A 13,826-nucleotide genomic window follows, 5' to 3' on the forward strand; every position below is an offset into this window, starting at 1 on the left:
CGGTGAGGGAGACGCCACCGTGAAATGAAGGGGCGTGCTGTGTGTCCATCGCCTCGCCTCTCCTCCCCTCTCTCAGTCGTTTATCGTGCTTGTCGTTTTGATATAGGCCGATTTGAGAGCGTCAGCTCTCGCGTCAGCTGAGCAAAGTCGAGACAAGTCGAGACACACTAAGGGCTGGTATGCAGCGAGTAAGAGGGGGGAAAAAAACAATAATTAAGAGCGCGCGGCAAAAGTACTCATACGCGAAATTAAAAGCCTGCTGCGGTGGCCGGGAATCGAACCCGGATCAACTGCTTGGAAGGCAACTATGCTGACCATTACACCACCACCGCACAAGCGAGCGCCCCGCCTCCGCGCTGTGTCGGCTTCCCGCCTGTCGGCAGCGGCCGAAGGTGATCGTACCTGGCAGGCGCATTTCGAGGTAGGCTAGGGGAGCACATCCAGACGCATTCGGACAGCGTATCCGCGCACATTTCGCATCCTTTGGCAAGAGTCGGCGCCGGCGACGCAACAGTACGCAGAGGACCGCGTTCTGGAGGCATTTTTAAGCAGTGCCGTGCAGTGCAGTGCAGTGCAGTGCAGGATTCAGCGTCTGCAGCGTCTTCTGCACAGAATGCTACGGCGCTTGACGGCAGCCCCACTTTCCCTTGAGACATCTGCTCGGGAAGCAGCGCGAAGTTACCGCTGGCCAGAGCATCGGTGGTTCAGTGGTAGAATGCTCGCCTGCCACGCGGGCGGCCCGGGTTCGATTCCCGGCCGATGCATCATTTTGCTTTCCCGCGATAATGCTGCCGCAACACCGCAATCAACTGGGCCGGCAATGAACGTGTAGCAACAGAACACGTTATCCAGGAAGTACAGTGTTTCTACGTCTAATATTGGGTACGCAACTTACCCAGTTTCCAGGAGAAACGGTTCACCCGTGCCTCGGTAGCGCAGTAGGCAGCGCGTAAGTCTCATAATCTTAAGGTCGTGAGTTCGATCCTCACCCGGGGCATTTAATTTTCTGTGACTGATGGTGGTGCTGTTGCTAGGGCGCCAACGTATTTCTTGTTTGTTATCCACAACGTTTCAACGCTTCAGCGGGAAAATGTTTACTTCCGCTTATTGCTACTTACAGCTTCCCTTTTCCTCTTCTTCCAGCACAGCATGAAGCCAAAAGCATTGCTCTGCGACGTTTGAGGTGCGCGCCTTGCCAGTCAGTATGTGCAAAGATGCTCGCAAAGAGAGAAGGGCGCCGACGTGGCACTCGACACGAAATGCGACAAGCGACCGTACGAACGGTCCAATGGAACGGCCACATCCGGTGTGGTCTAGTGGCTAGGATACCTGCTTTCACCCAGGAGGCCCGGGTTCGATTCCCGGTACCGGAACGTAATTTTTTTCCACACGAATCGTGACAAGTTTGAGCTGTCCGAGCGGCCGTTTCCCGTCCTGCTCGCAATATAGCTACTGTTTCGTGACCGTCAGCAGAATATAGACTAGGGAAGCAGACACACGACGACCATAGAAATGGTGTATGGCTTCATGCCAGCTGTTTCCAGTTTAGGGCTGAGCAACTGCATCTGCCGAGGCCCGTTAGCTCAGTTGGTTAGAGCGTCGTGCTAATAACGCGAAGGTCGCGGGTTCGATCCCCCCACGGGCCACTACTCTTTTACTACTACGAAAAGGCAGCGCCGATTTCAGCTGGCGAGTGTGATGACCAAAAGATCATCACCATGCGTGGAAGTTGACAGAGGATCCGAACCCGACTTGTCGGGAAGCGCTACAGCATTCACTCGGCAATGGGCATAATATTTTGAATACACTGGTTCTCAACCGATGAAGAGAAAATGAAAGAAAATGTCTGATTGCCGATGCGTAACAACTTTGGCCCTTGTCAGTACTTGGGCGGGTGAGCGCGTGGGAACACACTGTACTATTGGCAGTTTTACTTCCTATTTTTCTTTTCGGAGCTACAGCCCGATTCGGTGAGGGAGACGCCACCGTGAAATGAAGGGGCGTGCTGTGTGTCCATCGCCTCGCCTCTCCTCCCCTCTCTCAGTCGTTTATCGTGCTTGTCGTTTTGATATAGGCCGATTTGAGAGCGTCAGCTCTCGCGTCAGCTGAGCAAAGTCGAGACAAGTCGAGACACACTAAGGGCTGGTATGCAGCGAGTAAGAGGGGGGAAAAAAACAATAATTTAAGAGCGCGCGGCAAAAGTACTCATACGCGAAATTAAAAGCCTGCTGCGGTGGCCGGGAATCGAACCCGGATCAACTGCTTGGAAGGCAACTATGCTGACCATTACACCACCACCGCACAAGCGAGCGCCCCGCCTCCGCGCTGTGTCGGCTTCCCGCCTGTCGGCAGCGGCCGAAGGTGATCGTACCTGGCAGGCGCATTTCGAGGTAGGCTAGGGGAGCACATCCAGACGCATTCGGACAGCGTATCCGCGCACATTTCGCATCCTTTGGCAAGAGTCGGCGCCGGCGACGCAACAGTACGCAGAGGACCGCGTTCTGGAGGCATTTTTAAGCAGTGCCGTGCAGTGCAGTGCAGTGCAGTGCAGGATTCAGCGTCTGCAGCGTCTTCTGCACAGAATGCTACGGCGCTTGACGGCAGCCCCACTTTCCCTTGAGACATCTGCTCGGGAAGCAGCGCGAAGTTACCGCTGGCCAGAGCATCGGTGGTTCAGTGGTAGAATGCTCGCCTGCCACGCGGGCGGCCCGGGTTCGATTCCCGGCCGATGCATCATTTTGCTTTCCCGCGATAATGCTGCCGCAACACCGCAATCAACTGGGCCGGCAATGAACGTGTAGCAACAGAACACGTTATCCAGGAAGTACAGTGTTTCTACGTCTAATATTGGGTACGCAACTTACCCAGTTTCCAGGAGAAACGGTTCACCCGTGCCTCGGTAGCGCAGTAGGCAGCGCGTAAGTCTCATAATCTTAAGGTCGTGAGTTCGATCCTCACCCGGGGCATTTAATTTTCTGTGACTGATGGTGGTGCTGTTGCTAGGGCGCCAACGTATTTCTTGTTTGTTATCCACAACGTTTCAACGCTTCAGCGGGAAAATGTTTACTTCCGCTTATTGCTACTTACAGCTTCCCTTTTCCTCTTCTTCCAGCACAGCATGAAGCCAAAAGCATTGCTCTGCGACGTTTGAGGTGCGCGCCTTGCCAGTCAGTATGTGCAAAGATGCTCGCAAAGAGAGAAGGGCGCCGACGTGGCACTCGACACGAAATGCGACAAGCGACCGTACGAACGGTCCAATGGAACGGCCACATCCGGTGTGGTCTAGTGGCTAGGATACCTGGCTTTCACCCAGGAGGCCCGGGTTCGATTCCCGGTACCGGAACGTAATTTTTTTCCACACGAATCGTGACAAGTTTGAGCTGTCCGAGCGGCCGTTTCCCGTCCTGCTCGCAATATAGCTACTGTTTCGTGACCGTCAGCAGAATATAGACTAGGGAAGCAGACACACGACGACCATAGAAATGGTGTATGGCTTCATGCCAGCTGTTTCCAGTTTAGGGCTGAGCAACTGCATCTGCCGAGGCCCGTTAGCTCAGTTGGTTAGAGCGTCGTGCTAATAACGCGAAGGTCGCGGGTTCGATCCCCCCACGGGCCACTACTCTTTTACTACTACGAAAAGGCAGCGCCGATTTCAGCTGGCGAGTGTGATGACCAAAAGATCATCACCATGCGTGGAAGTTGACAGAGGATCCGAACCCGACTTGTCGGGAAGCGCTACAGCATTCACTCGGCAATGGGCATAATATTTTGAATACACTGGTTCTCAACCGATGAAGAGAAAATGAAAGAAAATGTCTGATTGCCGATGCGTAACAACTTTGGCCCTTGTCAGTACTTGGGCGGGTGAGCGCGTGGGAACACAGTGTACTATTGGCAGTTTTACTTCCTATTTTTCTTTTCGGAGCTACAGCCCGATTCGGTGAGGGAGACGCCACCGTGAAATGAAGGGGCGTGCTGTGTGTCCATCGCCTCGCCTCTCCTCCCCTCTCTCAGTCGTTTATCGTGCTTGTCGTTTTGATATAGGCCGATTTGAGAGCGTCAGCTCTCGCGTCAGCTGAGCAAAGTCGAGACAAGTCGAGACACACTAAGGGCTGGTATGCAGCGAGTAAGAGGGGGGAAAAAAACAATAATTTAAGAGCGCGCGGCAAAAGTACTCATACGCGAAATTAAAAGCCTGCTGCGGTGGCCGGGAATCGAACCCGGATCAACTGCTTGGAAGGCAACTATGCTGACCATTACACCACCACCGCACAAGCGAGCGCCCCGCCTCCGCGCTGTGTCGGCTTCCCGCCTGTCGGCAGCGGCCGAAGGTGATCGTACCTGGCAGGCGCATTTCGAGGTAGGCTAGGGGAGCACATCCAGACGCATTCGGACAGCGTATCCGCGCACATTTCGCATCCTTTGGCAAGAGTCGGCGCCGGCGACGCAACAGTACGCAGAGGACCGCGTTCTGGAGGCATTTTTAAGCAGTGCCGTGCAGTGCAGTGCAGTGCAGTGCAGGATTCAGCGTCTGCAGCGTCTTCTGCACAGAATGCTACGGCGCTTGACGGCAGCCCCACTTTCCCTTGAGACATCTGCTCGGGAAGCAGCGTGAAGTTACCGCTGGCCCGAGCATCGGTGGTTCAGTGGTAGAATGCTCGCCTGCCACGCGGGCGGCCCGGGTTCGATTCCCGGCCGATGCATCATTTTGCTTTCCCGCGATAATGCTGCCGCAACACCGCAATCAACTGGGCCGGCAATGAACGTGTAGCAACAGAACACGTTATCCAGGAAGTACAGTGTTTCTACGTCTAATATTGGGTACGCAACTTACCCAGTTTCCAGGAGAAACGGTTCACCCGTGCCTCGGTAGCGCAGTAGGCAGCGCGTAAGTCTCATAATCTTAAGGTCGTGAGTTCGATCCTCACCCGGGGCATTTAATTTTCTGTGACTGATGGTGGTGCTGTTGCTAGGGCGCCAACGTATTTCTTGTTTGTTATCCACAACGTTTCAACGCTTCAGCGGGAAAATGTTTACTTCCTCTTATTGCTACTTACAGCTTCCCTTTTCCTCTTCTTCCAGCACAGCATGAAGCCAAAAGCATTGCTCTGCGACGTTTGAGGTGCGCGCCTTGCCAGTCAGTATGTGCAAAGATGCTCGCAAAGAGAGAAGGGCGCCGACGTGGCACTCGACACGAAATGCGACAAGCGACCGTACGAACGGTCCAATGGAACGGCCACATCCGGTGTGGTCTAGTGGCTAGGATACCTGGCTTTCACCCAGGAGGCCCGGGTTCGATTCCCGGTACCGGAACGTAATTTTTTTCCACACGAATCGTGACAAGTTTGAGCTGTCCGAGCGGCCGTTTCCCGTCCTGCTCGCAATATAGCTACTGTTTCGTGACCGTCAGCAGAATATAGACTAGGGAAGCAGACACACGACGACCATAGAAATGGTGTATGGCTTCATGCCAGCCGTTTCCAGTTTAGGGCTGAGCAACTGCATCTGCCGAGGCCCGTTAGCTCAGTTGGTTAGAGCGTCGTGCTAATAACGCGAAGGTCGCGGGTTCGATCCCCCCACGGGCCACTACTCTTTTACTACTACGAAAAGGCAGCGCCGATTTCAGCTGGCGAGTGTGATGACCAAAAGATCATCACCATGCGTGGAAGTTGACAGAGGATCCGAACCCGACTTGTCGGGAAGCGCTACAGCATTCACTCGGCAATGGGCATAATATTTTGAATACACTGGTTCTCAACCGATGAAGAGAAAATGAAAGAAAATGTCTGATTGCCGATGCGTAACAACTTTGGCCCTTGTCAGTACTTGGGCGGGTGAGCGCGTGGGAACACAGTGTACTATTGGCAGTTTTACTTCCTATTTTTCTTTTCGGAGCTACAGCCCGATTCGGTGAGGGAGACGCCACCGTGAAATGAAGGGGCGTGCTGTGTGTCCATCGCCTCGCCTCTCCTCCCCTCTCTCAGTCGTTTATCGTGCTTGTCGTTTTGATATAGGCCGATTTGAGAGCGTCAGCTCTCGCGTCAGCTGAGCAAAGTCGAGACAAGTCGAGACACACTAAGGGCTGGTATGCAGCGAGTAAGAGGGGGGAAAAAAACAATAATTTAAGAGCGCGCGGCAAAAGTACTCATACGCGAAATTAAAAGCCTGCTGCGGTGGCCGGGAATCGAACCCGGATCAACTGCTTGGAAGGCAACTATGCTGACCATTACACCACCACCGCACAAGCGAGCGCCCCGCCTCCGCGCTGTGTCGGCTTCCCGCCTGTCGGCAGCGGCCGAAGGTGATCGTACCTGGCAGGCGCATTTCGAGGTAGGCTAGGGGAGCACATCCAGACGCATTCGGACAGCGTATCCGCGCACATTTCGCATCCTTTGGCAAGAGTCGGCGCCGGCGACGCAACAGTACGCAGAGGACCGCGTTCTGGAGGCATTTTTAAGCAGTGCCGTGCAGTGCAGTGCAGGATTCAGCGTCTGCAGCGTCTTCTGCACAGAATGCTACGGCGCTTGACGGCAGCCCCACTTTCCCTTGAGACATCTGCTCGGGAAGCAGCGTGAAGTTACCGCTGGCCCGAGCATCGGTGGTTCAGTGGTAGAATGCTCGCCTGCCACGCGGGCGGCCCGGGTTCGATTCCCGGCCGATGCATCATTTTGCTTTCCCGCGATAATGCTGCCGCAACACCGCAATCAACTGGGCCGGCAATGAACGTGTAGCAACAGAACACGTTATCCAGGAAGTACAGTGTTTCTACGTCTAATATTGGGTACGCAACTTACCCAGTTTCCAGGAGAAACGGTTCACCCGTGCCTCGGTAGCGCAGTAGGCAGCGCGTAAGTCTCATAATCTTAAGGTCGTGAGTTCGATCCTCACCCGGGGCATTTAATTTTCTGTGACTGATGGTGGTGCTGTTGCTAGGGCGCCAACGTATTTCTTGTTTGTTATCCACAACGTTTCAACGCTTCAGCGGGAAAATGTTTACTTCCTCTTATTGCTACTTACAGCTTCCCTTTTCCTCTTCTTCCAGCACAGCATGAAGCCAAAAGCATTGCTCTGCGACGTTTGAGGTGCGCGCCTTGCCAGTCAGTATGTGCAAAGATGCTCGCAAAGAGAGAAGGGCGCCGACGTGGCACTCGACACGAAATGCGACAAGCGACCGTACGAACGGTCCAATGGAACGGCCACATCCGGTGTGGTCTAGTGGCTAGGATACCTGGCTTTCACCCAGGAGGCCCGGGTTCGATTCCCGGTACCGGAACGTAATTTTTTTCCACACGAATCGTGACAAGTTTGAGCTGTCCGAGCGGCCGTTTCCCGTCCTGCTCGCAATATAGCTACTGTTTCGTGACCGTCAGCAGAATATAGACTAGGGAAGCAGACACACGACGACCATAGAAATGGTGTATGGCTTCATGCCAGCCGTTTCCAGTTTAGGGCTGAGCAACTGCATCTGCCGAGGCCCGTTAGCTCAGTTGGTTAGAGCGTCGTGCTAATAACGCGAAGGTCGCGGGTTCGATCCCCCCACGGGCCACTACTCTTTTACTACTACGAAAAGGCAGCGCCGATTTCAGCTGGCGAGTGTGATGACCAAAAGATCATCACCATGCGTGGAAGTTGACAGAGGATCCGAACCCGACTTGTCGGGAAGCGCTACAGCATTCACTCGGCAATGGGCATAATATTTTGAATACACTGGTTCTCAACCGATGAAGAGAAAATGAAAGAAAATGTCTGATTGCCGATGCGTAACAACTTTGGCCCTTGTCAGTACTTGGGCGGGTGAGCGCGTGGGAACACAGTGTACTATTGGCAGTTTTACTTCCTATTTTTCTTTTCGGAGCTACAGCCCGATTCGGTGAGGGAGACGCCACCGTGAAATGAAGGGGCGTGCTGTGTGTCCATCGCCTCGCCTCTCCTCCCCTCTCTCAGTCGTTTATCGTGCTTGTCGTTTTGATATAGGCCGATTTGAGAGCGTCAGCTCTCGCGTCAGCTGAGCAAAGTCGAGACAAGTCGAGACACACTAAGGGCTGGTATGCAGCGAGTAAGAGGGGGGAAAAAAACAATAATTTAAGAGCGCGCGGCAAAAGTACTCATACGCGAAATTAAAAGCCTGCTGCGGTGGCCGGGAATCGAACCCGGATCAACTGCTTGGAAGGCAACTATGCTGACCATTACACCACCACCGCACAAGCGAGCGCCCCGCCTCCGCGCTGTGTCGGCTTCCCGCCTGTCGGCAGCGGCCGAAGGTGATCGTACCTGGCAGGCGCATTTCGAGGTAGGCTAGGGGAGCACATCCAGACGCATTCGGACAGCGTATCCGCGCACATTTCGCATCCTTTGGCAAGAGTCGGCGCCGGCGACGCAACAGTACGCAGAGGACCGCGTTCTGGAGGCATTTTTAAGCAGTGCCGTGCAGTGCAGTGCAGGATTCAGCGTCTGCAGCGTCTTCTGCACAGAATGCTACGGCGCTTGACGGCAGCCCCACTTTCCCTTGAGACATCTGCTCGGGAAGCAGCGTGAAGTTACCGCTGGCCCGAGCATCGGTGGTTCAGTGGTAGAATGCTCGCCTGCCACGCGGGCGGCCCGGGTTCGATTCCCGGCCGATGCATCATTTTGCTTTCCCGCGATAATGCTGCCGCAACACCGCAATCAACTGGGCCGGCAATGAACGTGTAGCAACAGAACACGTTATCCAGGAAGTACAGTGTTTCTACGTCTAATATTGGGTACGCAACTTACCCAGTTTCCAGGAGAAACGGTTCACCCGTGCCTCGGTAGCGCAGTAGGCAGCGCGTAAGTCTCATAATCTTAAGGTCGTGAGTTCGATCCTCACCCGGGGCATTTAATTTTCTGTGACTGATGGTGGTGCTGTTGCTAGGGCGCCAACGTATTTCTTGTTTGTTATCCACAACGTTTCAACGCTTCAGCGGGAAAATGTTTACTTCCTCTTATTGCTACTTACAGCTTCCCTTTTCCTCTTCTTCCAGCACAGCATGAAGCCAAAAGCATTGCTCTGCGACGTTTGAGGTGCGCGCCTTGCCAGTCAGTATGTGCAAAGATGCTCGCAAAGAGAGAAGGGCGCCGACGTGGCACTCGACACGAAATGCGACAAGCGACCGTACGAACGGTCCAATGGAACGGCCACATCCGGTGTGGTCTAGTGGCTAGGATACCTGGCTTTCACCCAGGAGGCCCGGGTTCGATTCCCGGTACCGGAACGTAATTTTTTTCCACACGAATCGTGACAAGTTTGAGCTGTCCGAGCGGCCGTTTCCCGTCCTGCTCGCAATATAGCTACTGTTTCGTGACCGTCAGCAGAATATAGACTAGGGAAGCAGACACACGACGACCATAGAAATGGTGTATGGCTTCATGCCAGCCGTTTCCAGTTTAGGGCTGAGCAACTGCATCTGCCGAGGCCCGTTAGCTCAGTTGGTTAGAGCGTCGTGCTAATAACGCGAAGGTCGCGGGTTCGATCCCCCCACGGGCCACTACTCTTTTACTACTACGAAAAGGCAGCGCCGATTTCAGCTGGCGAGTGTGATGACCAAAAGATCATCACCATGCGTGGAAGTTGACAGAGGATCCGAACCCGACTTGTCGGGAAGCGCTACAGCATTCACTCGGCAATGGGCATAATATTTTGAATACACTGGTTCTCAACCGATGAAGAGAAAATGAAAGAAAATGTCTGATTGCCGATGCGTAACAACTTTGGCCCTTGTCAGTACTTGGGCGGGTGAGCGCGTGGGAACACAGTGTACTATTGGCAGTTTTACTTCCTATTTTTCTTTTCGGAGCTACAGCCCGATTCGGTGAGGGAGACGCCACCGTGAAATGAAGGGGCGTGCTGTGTGTCCATCGCCTCGCCTCTCCTCCCCTCTCTCAGTCGTTTATCGTGCTTGTCGTTTTGATATAGGCCGATTTGAGAGCGTCAGCTCTCGCGTCAGCTGAGCAAAGTCGAGACAAGTCGAGACACACTAAGGGCTGGTATGCAGCGAGTAAGAGGGGGGAAAAAAACAATAATTTAAGAGCGCGCGGCAAAAGTACTCATACGCGAAATTAAAAGCCTGCTGCGGTGGCCGGGAATCGAACCCGGATCAACTGCTTGGAAGGCAACTATGCTGACCATTACACCACCACCGCACAAGCGAGCGCCCCGCCTCCGCGCTGTGTCGGCTTCCCGCCTGTCGGCAGCGGCCGAAGGTGATCGTACCTGGCAGGCGCATTTCGAGGTAGGCTAGGGGAGCACATCCAGACGCATTCGGACAGCGTATCCGCGCACATTTCGCATCCTTTGGCAAGAGTCGGCGCCGGCGACGCAACAGTACGCAGAGGACCGCGTTCTGGAGGCATTTTTAAGCAGTGCCGTGCAGTGCAGTGCAGGATTCAGCGTCTGCAGCGTCTTCTGCACAGAATGCTACGGCGCTTGACGGCAGCCCCACTTTCCCTTGAGACATCTGCTCGGGAAGCAGCGTGAAGTTACCGCTGGCCCGAGCATCGGTGGTTCAGTGGTAGAATGCTCGCCTGCCACGCGGGCGGCCCGGGTTCGATTCCCGGCCGATGCATCATTTTGCTTTCCCGCGATAATGCTGCCGCAACACCGCAATCAACTGGGCCGGCAATGAACGTGTAGCAACAGAACACGTTATCCAGGAAGTACAGTGTTTCTACGTCTAATATTGGGTACGCAACTTACCCAGTTTCCAGGAGAAACGGTTCACCCGTGCCTCGGTAGCGCAGTAGGCAGCGCGTAAGTCTCATAATCTTAAGGTCGTGAGTTCGATCCTCACCCGGGGCATTTAATTTTCTGTGACTGATGGTGGTGCTGTTGCTAGGGCGCCAACGTATTTCTTGTTTGTTATCCACAACGTTTCAACGCTTCAGCGGGAAAATGTTTACTTCCTCTTATTGCTACTTACAGCTTCCCTTTTCCTCTTCTTCCAGCACAGCATGAAGCCAAAAGCATTGCTCTGCGACGTTTGAGGTGCGCGCCTTGCCAGTCAGTATGTGCAAAGATGCTCGCAAAGAGAGAAGGGCGCCGACGTGGCACTCGACACGAAATGCGACAAGCGACCGTACGAACGGTCCAATGGAACGGCCACATCCGGTGTGGTCTAGTGGCTAGGATACCTGGCTTTCACCCAGGAGGCCCGGGTTCGATTCCCGGTACCGGAACGTAATTTTTTTCCACACGAATCGTGACAAGTTTGAGCTGTCCGAGCGGCCGTTTCCCGTCCTGCTCGCAATATAGCTACTGTTTCGTGACCGTCAGCAGAATATAGACTAGGGAAGCAGACACACGACGACCATAGAAATGGTGTATGGCTTCATGCCAGCCGTTTCCAGTTTAGGGCTGAGCAACTGCATCTGCCGAGGCCCGTTAGCTCAGTTGGTTAGAGCGTCGTGCTAATAACGCGAAGGTCGCGGGTTCGATCCCCCCACGGGCCACTACTCTTTTACTACTACGAAAAGGCAGCGCCGATTTCAGCTGGCGAGTGTGATGACCAAAAGATCATCACCATGCGTGGAAGTTGACAGAGGATCCGAACCCGACTTGTCGGGAAGCGCTACAGCATTCACTCGGCAATGGGCATAATATTTTGAATACACTGGTTCTCAACCGATGAAGAGAAAATGAAAGAAAATGTCTGATTGCCGATGCGTAACAACTTTGGCCCTTGTCAGTACTTGGGCGGGTGAGCGCGTGGGAACACAGTGTACTATTGGCAGTTTTACTTCCTATTTTTCTTTTCGGAGCTACAGCCCGATTCGGTGAGGGAGACGCCACCGTGAAATGAAGGGGCGTGCTGTGTGTCCATCGCCTCGCCTCTCCTCCCCTCTCTCAGTCGTTTATCGTGCTTGTCGTTTTGATATAGGCCGATTTGAGAGCGTCAGCTCTCGCGTCAGCTGAGCAAAGTCGAGACAAGTCGAGACACACTAAGGGCTGGTATGCAGCGAGTAAGAGGGGGGAAAAAAACAATAATTTAAGAGCGCGCGGCAAAAGTACTCATACGCGAAATTAAAAGCCTGCTGCGGTGGCCGGGAATCGAACCCGGATCAACTGCTTGGAAGGCAACTATGCTGACCATTACACCACCACCGCACAAGCGAGCGCCCCGCCTCCGCGCTGTGTCGGCTTCCCGCCTGTCGGCAGCGGCCGAAGGTGATCGTACCTGGCAGGCGCATTTCGAGGTAGGCTAGGGGAGCACATCCAGACGCATTCGGACAGCGTATCCGCGCACATTTCGCATCCTTTGGCAAGAGTCGGCGCCGGCGACGCAACAGTACGCAGAGGACCGCGTTCTGGAGGCATTTTTAAGCAGTGCCGTGCAGTGCAGTGCAGTGCAGTGCAGGATTCAGCGTCTGCAGCGTCTTCTGCACAGAATGCTACGGCGCTTGACGGCAGCCCCACTTTCCCTTGAGACATCTGCTCGGGAAGCAGCGTGAAGTTACCGCTGGCCCGAGCATCGGTGGTTCAGTGGTAGAATGCTCGCCTGCCACGCGGGCGGCCCGGGTTCGATTCCCGGCCGATGCATCATTTTGCTTTCCCGCGATAATGCTGCCGCAACACCGCAATCAACTGGGCCGGCAATGAACGTGTAGCAACAGAACACGTTATCCAGGAAGTACAGTGTTTCTACGTCTAATATTGGGTACGCAACTTACCCAGTTTCCAGGAGAAACGGTTCACCCGTGCCTCGGTAGCGCAGTAGGCAGCGCGTAAGTCTCATAATCTTAAGGTCGTGAGTTCGATCCTCACCCGGGGCATTTAATTTTCTGTGACTGATGGTGGTGCTGTTGCTAGGGCGCCAACGTATTTCTTGTTTGTTATCCACAACGTTTCAACGCTTCAGCGGGAAAATGTTTACTTCCTCTTATTGCTACTTACAGCTTCCCTTTTCCTCTTCTTCCAGCACAGCATGAAGCCAAAAGCATTGCTCTGCGACGTTTGAGGTGCGCGCCTTGCCAGTCAGTATGTGCAAAGATGCTCGCAAAGAGAGAAGGGCGCCGACGTGGCACTCGACACGAAATGCGACAAGCAACCGTACGAACGGTCCAATGGAACGGCCACATCCGGTGTGGTCTAGTGGCTAGGATACCTGGCTTTCACCCAGGAGGCCCGGGTTCGATTCCCGGTACCGGAACGTAATTTTTTTCCACACGAATCGTGACAAGTTTGAGCTGTCCGAGCGGCCGTTTCCCGTCCTGCTCGCAATATAGCTACTGTTTCGTGACCGTCAGCAGAATATAGACTAGGGAAGCAGACACACGACGACCATAGAAATGGTGTATGGCTTCATGCCAGCCGTTTCCAGTTTAGGGCTGAGCAACTGCATCTGCCGAGGCCCGTTAGCTCAGTTGGTTAGAGCGTCGTGCTAATAACGCGAAGGTCGCGGGTTCGATCCCCCCACGGGCCACTACTCTTTTACTACTACGAAAAGGCAGCGCCGATTTCAGCTGGCGAGTGTGATGACCAAAAGATCATCACCATGCGTGGAAGTTGACAGAGGATCCGAACCCGACTTGTCGGGAAGCGCTACAGCATTCACTCGGCAATGGGCATAATATTTTGAATACACTGGTTCTCAACCGATGAAGAGAAAATGAAAGAAAATGTCTGATTGCCGATGCGTAACAACTTTGGCCCTTGTCAGTACTTGGGCGGGTGAGCGCGTGGGAACACAGTGTACTATTGGCAGTTTTACTTCCTATTTTTCTTTTCGGAGCTACAGCCCGATTCGGTGAGGGAGACGCCACCGTGAAATGAAGGGGCGTGCTGTGTGTCCATCGCCTCGCCTCTCCTCCCC

General features: G+C 54.1%; 34 non-coding genes across 34 annotated transcripts; 27 read left to right on the forward strand and 7 right to left on the reverse strand.

Annotated features, from left to right (window-relative positions):
• Window positions 1–260: 260 nt before the first annotated feature.
• Window positions 261–332, reverse strand: Trnag-ucc (transfer RNA glycine (anticodon UCC)). The gene has a single exon. It is a non-coding gene; the product is annotated as a tRNA-Gly (tRNA).
• Window positions 333–693: 361 nt separating this feature from the next.
• Window positions 694–764, forward strand: Trnag-gcc (transfer RNA glycine (anticodon GCC)). The gene has a single exon. It is a non-coding gene; the product is annotated as a tRNA-Gly (tRNA).
• A 160-nt stretch (window positions 765–924) lies between these two features.
• On the forward strand, window positions 925–997 carry Trnam-cau (transfer RNA methionine (anticodon CAU)). Its single transcript has one exon. It is a non-coding gene; the product is annotated as a tRNA-Met (tRNA).
• A 575-nt stretch (window positions 998–1,572) lies between these two features.
• Window positions 1,573–1,646, forward strand: Trnai-aau (transfer RNA isoleucine (anticodon AAU)). Its single transcript has one exon. It is a non-coding gene; the product is annotated as a tRNA-Ile (tRNA).
• Window positions 1,647–2,229: 583 nt separating this feature from the next.
• On the reverse strand, window positions 2,230–2,301 carry Trnag-ucc (transfer RNA glycine (anticodon UCC)). Its single transcript has one exon. It is a non-coding gene; the product is annotated as a tRNA-Gly (tRNA).
• A 361-nt stretch (window positions 2,302–2,662) lies between these two features.
• Window positions 2,663–2,733, forward strand: Trnag-gcc (transfer RNA glycine (anticodon GCC)). The gene has a single exon. It is a non-coding gene; the product is annotated as a tRNA-Gly (tRNA).
• A 160-nt stretch (window positions 2,734–2,893) lies between these two features.
• Window positions 2,894–2,966, forward strand: Trnam-cau (transfer RNA methionine (anticodon CAU)). The gene has a single exon. It is a non-coding gene; the product is annotated as a tRNA-Met (tRNA).
• Window positions 2,967–3,271: 305 nt separating this feature from the next.
• On the forward strand, window positions 3,272–3,343 carry Trnae-uuc (transfer RNA glutamic acid (anticodon UUC)). The gene has a single exon. It is a non-coding gene; the product is annotated as a tRNA-Glu (tRNA).
• Window positions 3,344–3,542: 199 nt separating this feature from the next.
• On the forward strand, window positions 3,543–3,616 carry Trnai-aau (transfer RNA isoleucine (anticodon AAU)). The gene has a single exon. It is a non-coding gene; the product is annotated as a tRNA-Ile (tRNA).
• Window positions 3,617–4,199: 583 nt separating this feature from the next.
• Window positions 4,200–4,271, reverse strand: Trnag-ucc (transfer RNA glycine (anticodon UCC)). The gene has a single exon. It is a non-coding gene; the product is annotated as a tRNA-Gly (tRNA).
• A 361-nt stretch (window positions 4,272–4,632) lies between these two features.
• Trnag-gcc (transfer RNA glycine (anticodon GCC)) lies at window positions 4,633–4,703 on the forward strand. The gene has a single exon. It is a non-coding gene; the product is annotated as a tRNA-Gly (tRNA).
• A 160-nt stretch (window positions 4,704–4,863) lies between these two features.
• Trnam-cau (transfer RNA methionine (anticodon CAU)) lies at window positions 4,864–4,936 on the forward strand. Its single transcript has one exon. It is a non-coding gene; the product is annotated as a tRNA-Met (tRNA).
• A 305-nt stretch (window positions 4,937–5,241) lies between these two features.
• On the forward strand, window positions 5,242–5,313 carry Trnae-uuc (transfer RNA glutamic acid (anticodon UUC)). Its single transcript has one exon. It is a non-coding gene; the product is annotated as a tRNA-Glu (tRNA).
• Window positions 5,314–5,512: 199 nt separating this feature from the next.
• On the forward strand, window positions 5,513–5,586 carry Trnai-aau (transfer RNA isoleucine (anticodon AAU)). The gene has a single exon. It is a non-coding gene; the product is annotated as a tRNA-Ile (tRNA).
• A 583-nt stretch (window positions 5,587–6,169) lies between these two features.
• On the reverse strand, window positions 6,170–6,241 carry Trnag-ucc (transfer RNA glycine (anticodon UCC)). The gene has a single exon. It is a non-coding gene; the product is annotated as a tRNA-Gly (tRNA).
• A 351-nt stretch (window positions 6,242–6,592) lies between these two features.
• Trnag-gcc (transfer RNA glycine (anticodon GCC)) lies at window positions 6,593–6,663 on the forward strand. The gene has a single exon. It is a non-coding gene; the product is annotated as a tRNA-Gly (tRNA).
• Window positions 6,664–6,823: 160 nt separating this feature from the next.
• Trnam-cau (transfer RNA methionine (anticodon CAU)) lies at window positions 6,824–6,896 on the forward strand. Its single transcript has one exon. It is a non-coding gene; the product is annotated as a tRNA-Met (tRNA).
• A 305-nt stretch (window positions 6,897–7,201) lies between these two features.
• Window positions 7,202–7,273, forward strand: Trnae-uuc (transfer RNA glutamic acid (anticodon UUC)). Its single transcript has one exon. It is a non-coding gene; the product is annotated as a tRNA-Glu (tRNA).
• Window positions 7,274–7,472: 199 nt separating this feature from the next.
• Trnai-aau (transfer RNA isoleucine (anticodon AAU)) lies at window positions 7,473–7,546 on the forward strand. The gene has a single exon. It is a non-coding gene; the product is annotated as a tRNA-Ile (tRNA).
• Window positions 7,547–8,129: 583 nt separating this feature from the next.
• On the reverse strand, window positions 8,130–8,201 carry Trnag-ucc (transfer RNA glycine (anticodon UCC)). Its single transcript has one exon. It is a non-coding gene; the product is annotated as a tRNA-Gly (tRNA).
• Window positions 8,202–8,552: 351 nt separating this feature from the next.
• Trnag-gcc (transfer RNA glycine (anticodon GCC)) lies at window positions 8,553–8,623 on the forward strand. The gene has a single exon. It is a non-coding gene; the product is annotated as a tRNA-Gly (tRNA).
• Window positions 8,624–8,783: 160 nt separating this feature from the next.
• Window positions 8,784–8,856, forward strand: Trnam-cau (transfer RNA methionine (anticodon CAU)). The gene has a single exon. It is a non-coding gene; the product is annotated as a tRNA-Met (tRNA).
• Window positions 8,857–9,161: 305 nt separating this feature from the next.
• On the forward strand, window positions 9,162–9,233 carry Trnae-uuc (transfer RNA glutamic acid (anticodon UUC)). Its single transcript has one exon. It is a non-coding gene; the product is annotated as a tRNA-Glu (tRNA).
• Window positions 9,234–9,432: 199 nt separating this feature from the next.
• Trnai-aau (transfer RNA isoleucine (anticodon AAU)) lies at window positions 9,433–9,506 on the forward strand. The gene has a single exon. It is a non-coding gene; the product is annotated as a tRNA-Ile (tRNA).
• A 583-nt stretch (window positions 9,507–10,089) lies between these two features.
• Window positions 10,090–10,161, reverse strand: Trnag-ucc (transfer RNA glycine (anticodon UCC)). Its single transcript has one exon. It is a non-coding gene; the product is annotated as a tRNA-Gly (tRNA).
• Window positions 10,162–10,512: 351 nt separating this feature from the next.
• On the forward strand, window positions 10,513–10,583 carry Trnag-gcc (transfer RNA glycine (anticodon GCC)). Its single transcript has one exon. It is a non-coding gene; the product is annotated as a tRNA-Gly (tRNA).
• A 160-nt stretch (window positions 10,584–10,743) lies between these two features.
• On the forward strand, window positions 10,744–10,816 carry Trnam-cau (transfer RNA methionine (anticodon CAU)). Its single transcript has one exon. It is a non-coding gene; the product is annotated as a tRNA-Met (tRNA).
• A 305-nt stretch (window positions 10,817–11,121) lies between these two features.
• Window positions 11,122–11,193, forward strand: Trnae-uuc (transfer RNA glutamic acid (anticodon UUC)). The gene has a single exon. It is a non-coding gene; the product is annotated as a tRNA-Glu (tRNA).
• Window positions 11,194–11,392: 199 nt separating this feature from the next.
• On the forward strand, window positions 11,393–11,466 carry Trnai-aau (transfer RNA isoleucine (anticodon AAU)). The gene has a single exon. It is a non-coding gene; the product is annotated as a tRNA-Ile (tRNA).
• A 583-nt stretch (window positions 11,467–12,049) lies between these two features.
• Trnag-ucc (transfer RNA glycine (anticodon UCC)) lies at window positions 12,050–12,121 on the reverse strand. Its single transcript has one exon. It is a non-coding gene; the product is annotated as a tRNA-Gly (tRNA).
• A 361-nt stretch (window positions 12,122–12,482) lies between these two features.
• On the forward strand, window positions 12,483–12,553 carry Trnag-gcc (transfer RNA glycine (anticodon GCC)). The gene has a single exon. It is a non-coding gene; the product is annotated as a tRNA-Gly (tRNA).
• A 160-nt stretch (window positions 12,554–12,713) lies between these two features.
• Trnam-cau (transfer RNA methionine (anticodon CAU)) lies at window positions 12,714–12,786 on the forward strand. Its single transcript has one exon. It is a non-coding gene; the product is annotated as a tRNA-Met (tRNA).
• A 305-nt stretch (window positions 12,787–13,091) lies between these two features.
• Window positions 13,092–13,163, forward strand: Trnae-uuc (transfer RNA glutamic acid (anticodon UUC)). Its single transcript has one exon. It is a non-coding gene; the product is annotated as a tRNA-Glu (tRNA).
• Window positions 13,164–13,362: 199 nt separating this feature from the next.
• Trnai-aau (transfer RNA isoleucine (anticodon AAU)) lies at window positions 13,363–13,436 on the forward strand. The gene has a single exon. It is a non-coding gene; the product is annotated as a tRNA-Ile (tRNA).
• Window positions 13,437–13,826: the final 390 nt, after the last annotated feature.

This window comes from Schistocerca cancellata, unplaced genomic scaffold, assembly GCF_023864275.1.
Source record: "Schistocerca cancellata isolate TAMUIC-IGC-003103 unplaced genomic scaffold, iqSchCanc2.1 HiC_scaffold_257, whole genome shotgun sequence".
NCBI lineage: Eukaryota > Metazoa > Arthropoda > Insecta > Orthoptera > Acrididae > Schistocerca > Schistocerca cancellata.